At 39.9% G+C, this 12,123-nt stretch overlaps 1 protein-coding gene across 3 annotated transcripts in view; it reads right to left on the bottom strand.

Annotated features, from left to right (window-relative positions):
• Nucleotides 1-12,123, bottom strand: part of Wdr72 (WD repeat domain 72) — a 163,645-nt gene that overhangs the window by 88,894 nt on the left and 62,628 nt on the right. The window lies entirely within an intron of this gene.

Raw genomic sequence — 12,123 nt, 5'->3', positions numbered from 1 at the left:
GTGTGTGTGTGTGTTGCATGTGTGCAGGTACCTAAAGAAACCAGAAGAGGGTGCCAGAGTAACTGCATCGGAGTTACAGTCAGTTGGGAACCACCATATGGGCGCTGGGAACCAAACTCTGGTCCTTTGCAAGAGCAATACATGCTGTTAACTGCTGTGATATCTTTCCAGCCCTATCCCATATATATGTGTGTGTGTATGTGTATGCATATGTATATGTATATATACAGTGTGTGTGTATGTATGCTGCAAACATATAATAGGTGATACCAAAGAAACTAACACTGAAGGAATGAGCAAGCTGCCCCCATTTGGATTCCGCAGCAGAGCATGCCTTGATGTCAGGACTGGCCACTAGAGCTGAAGGTCTCAAGTTTATGATTCCTTTGCTTCCACTTAAAATCTTCCACATGTATCCTCAACTGACCTATTAAGCATCACTGACAAATATGTATGTTACAGCAATTAAATTCAGCAAAAACAGGGTGAATCAATGAAAATGGGAAAGAGCATAATATCACGTTCACGTGAAAGTCAGGAATATGGCAGTTCAAATGGCCTCAAATGCAGACAATACATTGAAAATTATACCTTCTGAATTTCTTTTTCTATAAAAATGTTATCTTCTCAGAGAAAATAAAATAGTTATCTACAGTTTTTTTCAAAACTGACCATTTTTATGACTTTTAAAATTTATAGCCGGGCGGTGGTGGCGCACGCCTTTAATCCTAGCACTCGGGAGGCAGAGCCAGGCGAATCTCTGTGAGTTCGAGGCCAGCCTGGTCTCCAAAGCGAGTTCCAGGAAAGGCGCAAAGCTACACAGAGAAACCCTGTCTCGAAAAACCAAAAAAAAAAAAAAAAAATTAATTACTTTTTAGTTTTCACTCTTGGAATTGACCTGCAATAGAGAAGGTTTCCATGTTTTGCTCTCCTGATGTCCAACTGCCCCAGTGACTGCTGTGAATTTTCCTTCTGCTCACTGGTCTAATTACTTGGGATGTCAATCGATGTATTTATTACCACTGAACACAAAATTGTGTAATAACACTAAAAACAAGGACAACATCTAATCAAGTAGGTCACCTTACTTTGCTCACCCCCTTGACCTTCAAAGGTTCCCTATAAATTAGAAAACATATGTCACGCTCCAAGACATGTTTCTCACTTATTTAGATCACAATTAACATCTCGGAATAGTTTTTAATAATTGGTCAAATTGTCCCATAGATATCTTTATGGGATGGCCATGTGCTGACCTTCACAGTACTCTGAGGGTTCTTTTGTCTTTTTTCTTCCCTCTTTTTTTTTTCTTCTCTCGCTAAAAGTTTCTCAATGTTGATATTCTTCTTAAAGAATCAACTTTTAAGTTTGTTTTAGCCTCTCAACAGGACAGTGTTTTTCTTGAGAGACAGTTTTGCTGAGCCCACTATTTTCAACCTGTCTCACGACCTTTCGAAGGCCTTGTTCTGCAGACTCTGCCTTCCTTTCCTGCAGGGGAGAAGTCAGCTGCTGTCTGTCACTCCATCTGTCTACTTTTTCTTTAAAGCTCCATTTGCCATTAATATCCTGATGTGTATTGTTTTCCCCCAATTCCAGTTGATTCCTTCTCAATCGAGTTTTAAGACTGTATTTTTGCTTTCTTCTCCCCAAAACATGCTTATTTTTATGTTACTCTGCTTTTGAGTTCTGCCTATGATTTCCTGGTTCTTTGTGTGAATATGACTGCGTGTGACTGTTTGTATGAGATATTGTCTGGAGAGCCCCTTCAGACGAAGGGTAAGGACACATTCTTTGAGAGAAAAATCGAGTTGGTGCCTGCCTCATATACTGGGTTGTCACCCACAGGACAGTTGTAAAATACAATGTTTAGTTTCAAAGTTTTTCATCCGTTTGTTGTATGGATTGTAAATTCTGACTCTAACATCACAGAATTCAGTTCTCTGTCAAAACTGTGTCTCCCATCCCCTAAGGTGGACACCAACAAAGGCCCAGAGTTGCACTTCCTTATTTGTGGAACACAATCTCAGCCTTGGTTCACATTCTCACTGAGTGTGAAGTGAGTCCAGAATGACAACTTGGGTTATTACTAACATCTCATCGCCTCCTAGACGGGTATGCCCTCTTTAATCACCTGTGGACTGGTTAAAGTTAACCCAAATTCCCAGAGACACAACCACCTTCCAGCTTTCTGCAGAATTTACTGAGCTTGTATTCCCATTTTGATTTTATCATCTCAGGACTTCCTTACATGTCTTGATAATTCAGATAATCATTGTTTTTAGAAATTAAAAAATATATTGCCTATTATTTTTAGAGAATGTAGTAGGACTAATGTTTAGGATACCAGTCTAAAATTGACAGAAGTTGGGTTTACAAGATCAGTATTTTTTTAAAATTGGTTTTCGTAGAGAAAATGAGCACTCTTATATGCCACAGAATGAATATACATGGTGTCTGCTGCAAGGAAAGCAGCTGGTGTTATATTTTAAAGTCTTTAAAATATTATATGCCATTTAATATTGAAATTATCTAAAACTAATTCATCCCTCAAGACAACTTCAAACATACAGAAAGTCATACCAAAACAATGTACAGTACAGAATTTTTATGTCTGGAAGCTATACCATAAATAATCTATGGCCTAATTTGTCTAAATACATCAGGTGTGTATTCCTAAAGAACTGGCACAGGGCTGTTAATAAAGGATGCACCAAACATATGATGTCACGGCAAGGCATCCACAGGCATTGCTGATGGGGATGACTGGGCTTTTAAAAATACAACCCCATTTATGAAGATACAGATTTGCCAGCAGCTCCTTTTGTCTATGTCTTAAAATGTCCACAAAATTCTCTGTTTTATTATACCAAACAACAACTTCTTTTAAAACAGTCATCAGTGTTGCCAAAGAAAATAGTGCTGATTGACCAGGCTTTGGCATGCTGTGATTCGAACTTCTGAGGCCCCCAAAGGCCATGGGACAAGGCTTGATCCTGAGTTTACTGCACCTGTACCTTTTGGGGGATCCTGCAGCAGCTGAAGTGAGGATACTGGGAGAAACTGGGATGCTGTGACTCTGACCCTCACTTCTCTGTCTCTTTGCTTCCTAGCTGCTAGCTGCTGACCAAGTTTGCTCCATCACAAGCAGCATCCCCACCCCACCCCAACTGTACTTTACCAAAGGCCTAAAATCCACGGGGACAGCTGACCAAGAATTGAACACCTGAAACCAGCCAACAAAATACACCTTTTCTCCTTAGGAACCATGTGTCTCAGGCACTTTGTCACGTAAAGGAAATCAGGCGAACACAACACACCGCCCAGAAAAGCACAGGAACAGAAGCGTAAGAACAAAAGTTAAGAGGCAGATCAGCAAAGGCTAGGAGTGTAGGCAGATAAAGAACTACACAAATTAATTCGTAAATGACTCTTGTCTCAGGGCATAAAAAGGAACAAATGAAGCAAAATAGCACAGGGGACCAGCTTTAAGCCATTTATCTCCACACACATAGACACCATGACACACAAATAAATACCTGCTCACTCTCCCCCCATTCATGCAAACATGAAAATATAACTTAAACCACAATAGGTAACAAAGCCAGAAGACTGTTACTACTATGACTGTTAAGTATGCTGTTACTGTTGATGACTTAAAAATCCAGCCATTAAGCCTTGTTCTTATACTTCCCTTAAGCCCGTGTCTTACTTACATCTGACCAGAGAAATTCACTTAAGGAACTGACTCCTAAGTGAGAAACAAATGTCTCCAAACCCATTTAAGCCCATCTAAACCCTAATTACAGTTCAGTCAAAAGTCATTCTGCCAAGATCAGTCCGGGGCCCATGGGCTCCTGCGCACTCAGAGCCTCACTCAGAAAGTTCTCGCTCCTGGTCCTTGTACTCCTGAATACAGTATTTCCCTTTGAAATTTTTCTGGTCATGAGTTTAAAATTGGAGAAGGCAAAGGATTTTGATTAAGCTCTTTCCACAGACTACAAATAAATACCTGCTTCGTGTCCCTTCTAGGAATACAAGCACCTAAAACAATTCAATGTGTTCTTGGTACTTTTTAAAATTCTTTGAAGTGGGATCTCAGAATGAGGAGACAGAGATACCTTAAAGTGAAGGGAAAAGTGTTAGATGGCTGCTGGAGCATGCCCCAAAACATACTTGGCAAATGGAGGTGCGGAGCAGTAACTCTTCAGTCAGCATTTCATAGTCACTATCACAAATAGAGGAAATGTACATGGCTGGGTTTCAGTGAGAAGTGTTTGATAACTACCTCAGTTTCACTTCTGTGGCTGAGATAAAAACCCTGACCAAAAGCTACCTAGAAGAGAAAAGGTACGTTTCTGCTTACAATTCCAGGTCCCAGTCCATCACTGGATAAACCAAGGTCGCTATTTCAAACAGCTAGTCACATCACATTCATAGGAAGGAGCAGAGAAAAGGAATGTGTACACACTCCCTTGTGTTATGAAATATTACTTTAACTATGCAGAGGTGTGTTACACTTGCTTATGCTGCATTTGTTTAATGGTGTAAGGATGCATTGCCTTGCCTACCTAAGGCACCTGGTTGGTCTAATAAAAAGCTAAACGGTCAATAGCTAGGCAGTAGAGGGATAGGCAGGGCTCGTGGGCAGAGAGAGTAAATAGAAAAAGAAAGAAGGGAGAGGAGAACAAAGGAGGACAAGAGGGAGATGCCTGGGGCTAGCCAGGAAGCTGCCAGACATACAGACATGGAATAGGACATACAGAATGGAAGAAATGTAAAAAAGCCCCAAGGCAAAACATAGATGAAGAGAAACAGGTTAAATAAGTTATAAGAACTAGTGGTAGAAGGATAAGACAAGGCCGAGCATTTACAATGAATGACAAGTCTCTGTGTCATGATTTGGGGGCTGGCAGTCCGAGAAAGCCTGCTACATGCTTGCTGGGGCTCAGCTCCACGTTTCCACTCCTATACAGTTCGGGATCCCCTGCCTAGGGAAAGTGTTGCCCATCATGGGCTGAGTCTTCCCATGTCAATTAACTTAAGACAATATATGTCCACAGGCAAACCTAATGTAGACAGTTCCTCATGAGACTCTCTTCACAGGTGATTCTAGACTGTGTCAAGCTGACCAGCAAACTGTCACACTACCATATTTTTTGTGACCCAAATTACAATCTTTATACAGCTTGTCATTTTACTACTCTTTAATCAACTGTAAGAACCCCTTTACTGATATGATAGTAATCTATTGGATACTTTACTAAGATATTCCCAGCTTTCCCTTAAGCTTTATATATTTAAAACGGTTTTAAAAATAAAAACAATCATTTTAACGTACCTCTTTCATCCTCTTAAGCCCTTTACGGCACAATTACTAAAACGATTACCACATTTTATACTTTTCTAGAAATCTGTGTGGAAAAACTGCTAGATCCTGAGTATATTTTGTTTAGGTGGGTATATGATTTTTATACATTATATAAAATGACAATGAATTATACAAAAGCCACTTGTGAGGTTTCTTCTCTTGATTTCAAGTTCCATCTCTTCAAAGAACAAACTCCTTTTTATTCTATTCCATCTGTATAGTTATCTGCTCCTGAGGGAGTTCAAACCCGATCGCTTTGTTACACATAACATGCTTTGGGATGGATGGATGGTGAGAGAGGGTTCTCATCCACCATCCTGCTATGTTCTCATTCTTCTCGGCTCAATTCCTATATTTATCTTTTCTATAATTTTATAATGCACTTCCTAAAATTCAACCAAGGAGTGTTTGATATTTTTCAATATTAAATACACAGATTTGGGGCTTGAGCGAAGGCTCAGTGGTTGAGAGCATTGGCTGCCCTTCCAGAGGACCTGGGGTTTAGTTTCCAGCACATACATCACAGCTTACATTGTCGGAATTCCAGTTCTAGTGGGTCTGATGCCCTTTCGCCTCTGCAGGCACTGCATGCACATGGCACACATACATACATACAAACTCACATGCAGGCAAACACTCATACACATAAAATAAATATAAATCTTTAAAATAAAAAAATATGGAAATGTATGTACTTGGGAGTGTGAATATCTTTAAAATACTGTGCTTTCCTTCTGGGAGTACATATTTTCATTAAATCAACAGCTTTTCTATTTGTAGTAGTATTTTAAATACAGTTTTTATGGGCTCTTCCATGATTATCTATAATGTTTTTGTTTTCTATATTTATGGCCATTTATAACTGAATGTTATATTTTCAAATTGGCAATATTTTCATAGGAGTTTTTTTATTCAACTACTTTGCTTAACATTTTTAACATTAGAGTTTTTGATTCATTAATCATTTAGCAGGATGCCCACCATTATAATATTTGAATAGAGGTAGCTTATTTTTCTGCATTTAGTTCTCTTTATTAAATATCGATATTTGCTAAAACTTACGTTAAAAACTCTAAATAACAATAGAATGCTGAAATGGTATAATTTTAATTAGGGCTGATAATTACTGCTTTAAAATAATTTTATTCATATATTGTAACTATAGTAGATAACTTGGGGTTTCTTTTTTCTGCTTCTGTTATGGAAGTACCTACTGTCCACCTTTAATTACTAATTGGATGTTAATTTGCAAACATATCAGGCAAATGAAATAATATTGAATCCTAAAAAATAGGACTTAGTATCAAAATACAGTATAAACTAGTAATGACTACATAATATTCTAGACTCCTAAGTGGTTTCTCCTATCAAAGATTTTCCCAAAGGAAAAACTAAAATAACATTAGTAGGTGGGAGGTCTACCAAGTTTTGTTTTATATATACTTGTGTGTGCGTTGTCTCAGCATACAGAGAGGGAAGGCTGGTTTTCAGTTTGCCATCCTCTTGCTTTCACTACCCAAGTGCTGAAATTATAGATGTGCATCATCACACTTCGATATCAAGAATTACTTTTAATGTTTATGAGTGTTTTTGCCACATGTTAAGAATGCACTGTGTACATGCAGTACCCACAGAAGCCAAGAGAGGACACCATATCCCCCCGGAACTGGAGCTACAGACAGTTACGAGTTCCCAGTACAAGAGCTGGGGATCAAACCCTGGTCCCTCTGTGACAGCAACCAGTGCTCTTAACATCTGAGCCATCTCTCTGTCATGGCCAAATAGTGTTATTCTAAACTCAAGAACTATTTCAATCTAAATTTTACTGATCAGCACCAGCATCTATAACACAGTCTGAATCCCATATGAAAAAACACAAACACCTCCTAACCCCACAAATTTCTATCTTGTACTCTTGAAAGCATCACATCCACAGCCTAATAGCAGAGGTCAGCCCAGTGCTGAGATCTTAAGAGCTAGCAAGGTTTTGTTGTTCTTTTTCCCTCTCCATAAATGTCAGGGTCTTCTCTATTCTGTCAGGCACTCACTCCTAAAATTCAGCCTTGGTCCATTAGTGATGTATGAAAACCAATACTGCTACACTGTATTTGGAAAGTCTTAAATGACATAGAAACCATACCTGAAAAGTCAACTTAATGTACATGTTACTGACATGATATCCAGGAAGAGGAAAGCCTCTTGCAATCCCCCGCCCCCCTCAAATACATCAAGGCATTAACTGATTTAATACACATAATCACATAAAAATTTCATGGCGAGTGCAGTTCAGATACTGTTTTACCTGTCTCACCTTGTCCCTGAAGGCTTTTTACCGCTGGGATCCACCTGGTTCTGGGAACTCAGCTATCTCCCTCACAAGACACATTTCCAGTAGCTGATGAAGGGCCTCAGGGTGGCTCCCCTCTCTCCACCCTCTTGCTAAGACTAATCATTTTGCTGACACAATGAAAGCGCCTGGTGATCAGGTGCCCCCTTTGCAGGCTTCAGCGCCTTTTTATCAGACTCTAAGCTCTAAAACACAAGTTAAGAGGAATCCCTAATAAATATGGTTAAGAAATTAACATTTTTCTAACATTAAAACAATGCCATGCAGTTTTCACTTTGGAATCATTTGCTCTAAAAATATAGATTTGATACGGATACTGGCTACAGAATGTCTTAGTTTATAAAGATTAATGACCCAGGGCATAATGAGTGCCTGGTCTCTATCCCAATAGCAAATCAATTAATAAATTGCCTAATGAATTCATGTACTAATAACAACTAAATGTTTACCAAGCAGACTTTTACCAAGCAAGCCGAGCAAACCCTCTCAAGGCATAGGAAGGCTATGTGAGATTTTTCTTTTCCTCTCTGAAATGTCTTCATCCATCTTTCCTCAGAAAGATGATGCAATTAGCCTAGAAATCTCAGGCCCCTGTTGTTTCCTAAGCCTTCAGCACCACGGTCTCTAAAATTAATGGGACCTAGCTGGGGCACACTGCCTGTCAAACTTTCTTTGTGGTACCCCATGCAATGTCGAGGGACGACATTCAAGCCTCTCTACCGTTCTGCTGGTGAGAGGCTCCATTCCATCCGGGTCTTTCTGGCTTTGGGCCTGTGAATGCCCACCCTCAGAACAATAGTGTCTGTGCTGGTTAGTTTTATGTTGACACAAGCTGAGTTATCGGTATGGAGGGAGCCTCAATGGAGAAAATGCCTCCCTAAGATCAGGCTGTAGGCAAGCCTGTTATAGGGCATTATTTTAGGTAATGACTGATGGGGGACACCCAACCCATGATGGGTGGTGCCACCCCTGGGCTGGTGGTCCTGGGTTCTATGAGAAAGTAGACTGAGCAAGCCAGTAAGCAGCACTCTTTTGTAGCCTCTGTATCAGCTCCTGCCTCTAGGTTCTAGCCCTGCTTGAGTTCCTGGCCTGACTTTCTTCACTGACTGACTACAATGTGGATGTGTAAGTCAAATGAACCCTTTCCTCCCAAACTTGCTTTTGATCATGGTGTTTCATCATACCAATAGGAACCCTAACTGGGACATTATTGTTTGCTTAAGTTAAAAGCTGAGTGTGTTTGTGTGTTTGCATGTGTACATGCATGTGTGTTTGTGTGTGTCTGCGTTTTTCAACAAATTGCCAGTTTCCAGAATTAAACTTAAAACGTCAGATTTTAACTGCAATCAATGACATTCCATGGAGAATCACATAACACAGGATTTAATTTACCTATGCAAAATAAATGTAAGAGCAGAGGTTTTAACCATTGAAAATGTGCACAGTTGTAAACATTCTATATTCAGCGAATTCTAGTTGTAAAATCAAAGTCAAATTTAAGTTTTGGAGAAAATCCTAAGTGCTAATTTAATAGTGAGTTGATACAGTTATCTTAGCAATAAATTGTGTTATGATTTAAGGAAAGCAGGCTATTTTGCCAGCCATGAAATGAAGCGATCCTTGCCACAGCACAAGGATTAGAGGAAGTTTCGAGGGTTTATGTTTAAATATTTTAGCCTGCTTATAGCAGTGAAGCTATTTACCACACACAAACACAATCGGAAGGCACGAAATGCCCCTCACATTTAGCATTGTGAATTTAAAATAAGGCTTATCTGACCACGTCTGTGCTTGCAGTTTGGAGAATCTCTTTAGTGTCCACTCTTCATGCTACATTGTTCCACTTAAGACATTTTTTACAGGGACTTGAGAGATGGCTCAGTGGTTAAGAGTACATGTTGCTCTTGCAGCAGACCTGAGTTCAATTCCCAATATCCACATTGTGGTTCACAACTATCTGTCACTCCAGGTCTCTGCGGACACACATATGGTACACAGGTAAAATAGTCATATAGATAAATAGACATAGGAAAAAAAGATATTCTTATTTAAAATTTTAGCTGTTCAAAGGAGATCATTCATATTTTACCCCAAGAATTTTTTTTTTTTTTTATTGTCAGAAGCTGGTACCACTTTTAAAGGGATTTAAACAAATTGATTACTAAATCAGATCAGCAAAGGGCTTTGCTCTTCCTGAACCAAATACACTTAAGCATTCATAACAAATAAGTTGAGTTCACAGGACACCATAGGAGGCAGGGCTATGCGGCTGATGAAAAGCTCATGTCTCACAAAGATGAAATCCGGGAGCCATCACCGGGCCACTAGCAACGAACACCATCAATGTGTCACTCAAACAATAAGGTGCAAATGAAAGTGTCAGCCATTCTCTGAGACCGTCAGAGCCCTAAGTTACTGGATGTAGTTGTTGGCAATAAAATCATCTGGGTCCATCTGGTCAGGTGGAGGGTGGCCTGACTGGCCATGCAAACAGTAGACAAAAGAGAAAGGCCTCATTCTGTGGCTGATGCACAGGAGAGTTTGGGGAGCCGAGCTCACAGCAGAGACAGTATTATCAAACTAATGGCACAGGCAATCAGCGGGCCACTGTGCTTCCCAGGTACCAGCAGGGCATCCATTTTCAGCTAAGTGCAGGCGTACGTTTTCCCTTGCTCTCGCCACTGCAGGGGTAAGACAACCCGGCACTCGAGACCCGCTGCCTGGTAATAAATTACTGTATTGGACACTTTCTGTTTTCTTTCACCAATGACTTCCCTGTGTAGTCTCACTATCATTACCAATTAAAAGGCAGCCTGCTTCAGCCAACTGTATCTCACTATGTATCAGCCCCGATGCTCCAATTGCCTTGGCACGTTCCGCAGGGTCAAGAGGCCCCTTTGACCTCTTTCTACTAAGTCTTCCTGACCACTCACCATTGCAGCAATCTCAGCTGAACAGATGGACACTTTCTGCGACACTATAAAGCTTAGAATATAAAGATAAATGAAATTGTGTCTCAGGCTTCACACTGGTTTATGAGTCTGCTCTACAAAACCTCCAGTCTTAAAGTCTATAATCTCACCGGGGCTAATAGGAAAGACTGCTTGTTTCTTTTTTAATTGTCAGCTTTATAATTTAAGTCTGAGAAATGGTAGAATTCTGTGAGCTGCTTAGTGAGTTGACTGTATTTCTAATTAATCTAACAGCGGATTTTGAAACGTAGGGCACTGATTTCTACGCCCTATTGTTTTTATCAATGACCGATAGAGGAAGTCACCCCACAGTCGTGTCCATGTTGAATGAAGGATGAATGCCCTAATTTGCCTCATGAATAATGTTTCTTGTACTGCATCACCAACTTTCTTAAAGGTGACTCTGGTATTTTTGCTTCCCTGAACATAAAAAGAAAACTAATAAACATTCTCTTTATTGTGACTTTTTGACATATTCATGTAATTTTACCACCATGGTTATTTGAATATTTTAAAATTGATAGTTTAACCTCGGTAGCCTATGCTATATTTTTCTTCACTCAAAGGCTGTCTCCTTTAAATGAGTGTGTTATTTATTGTTTAGATCAGACTACTTTTTTAGAATGAAATAGTGAGCTATTAATAATCACATTGGAACCACAGCTGTGAGCCATGACTGTCTCAGCCAACCCGGATGTATTCCACATGAACTCAGATGTGTAAGGCCATTAATTTACTTATGGAAAATAATGAATGTTTCTGTATCACTCAGAAAATGTGACTGGTGGCCTGGGGAGATGTCTCCTGTCTCTGTGTGTAAAATGCTTCCAACACAAACACAAAGACCTGAGTTTGGAACCGCAGCACCCATATAAAAACAAGGTGTGGGGCAGGGCAGAGAGAGGCAGAACCCAGGTGCTTGCTGGACAGGCTGTCCAGTCAAAGCCTACGGAAATCCAGCCAGTCCAGCCCAAACTTTGGATTTAGTGATCCTGTCTCAAAAACAAAACAAAAAGGTGGAGAGAGATTCAGTTACTCAAAGTCAGCCTTTCATCCCCATATGTGTACACTTGTGCACATACATAAATAACTTAAAAATTTTAATCCTAACTCTTTATAAACAATTTCAATAACTAAAAACTAATTTCTTCTAAACTTTATGGGTCTGGAAAGATGGCTCAGGGGTTAGGAGCACTGGCTGCTCTTACTCTTGCAGAGAACCTGGGTTCAATTCCCAGCACCCGCATGGCCACTCACAACTATCTGTATCTCCAGTTCCAGGAGATCTGACACCCTCTGCTAGCCTCTGAGAAACCAAGTATACATAGGCAAGACACCCATACACAGAAAAATAAAAATAAGTTAAACTTGCAGGTTGAAATTTTGTCTCCGTCAAGCATTTCAGATTTGTGTAGTAAGTAGAAAATGAACCAAAG

Source organism: Peromyscus californicus, unplaced genomic scaffold, assembly GCF_007827085.1.
Source record: "Peromyscus californicus insignis strain IS unplaced genomic scaffold, ASM782708v3 Scaffold_11__1_contigs__length_118956290, whole genome shotgun sequence".
Classification (NCBI taxonomy): Eukaryota; Metazoa; Chordata; class Mammalia; order Rodentia; family Cricetidae; genus Peromyscus; species Peromyscus californicus.
The sequence above is the reverse complement of the archived record's forward strand: the minus strand, read 5'-3'. Positions and strand labels throughout refer to the sequence as shown.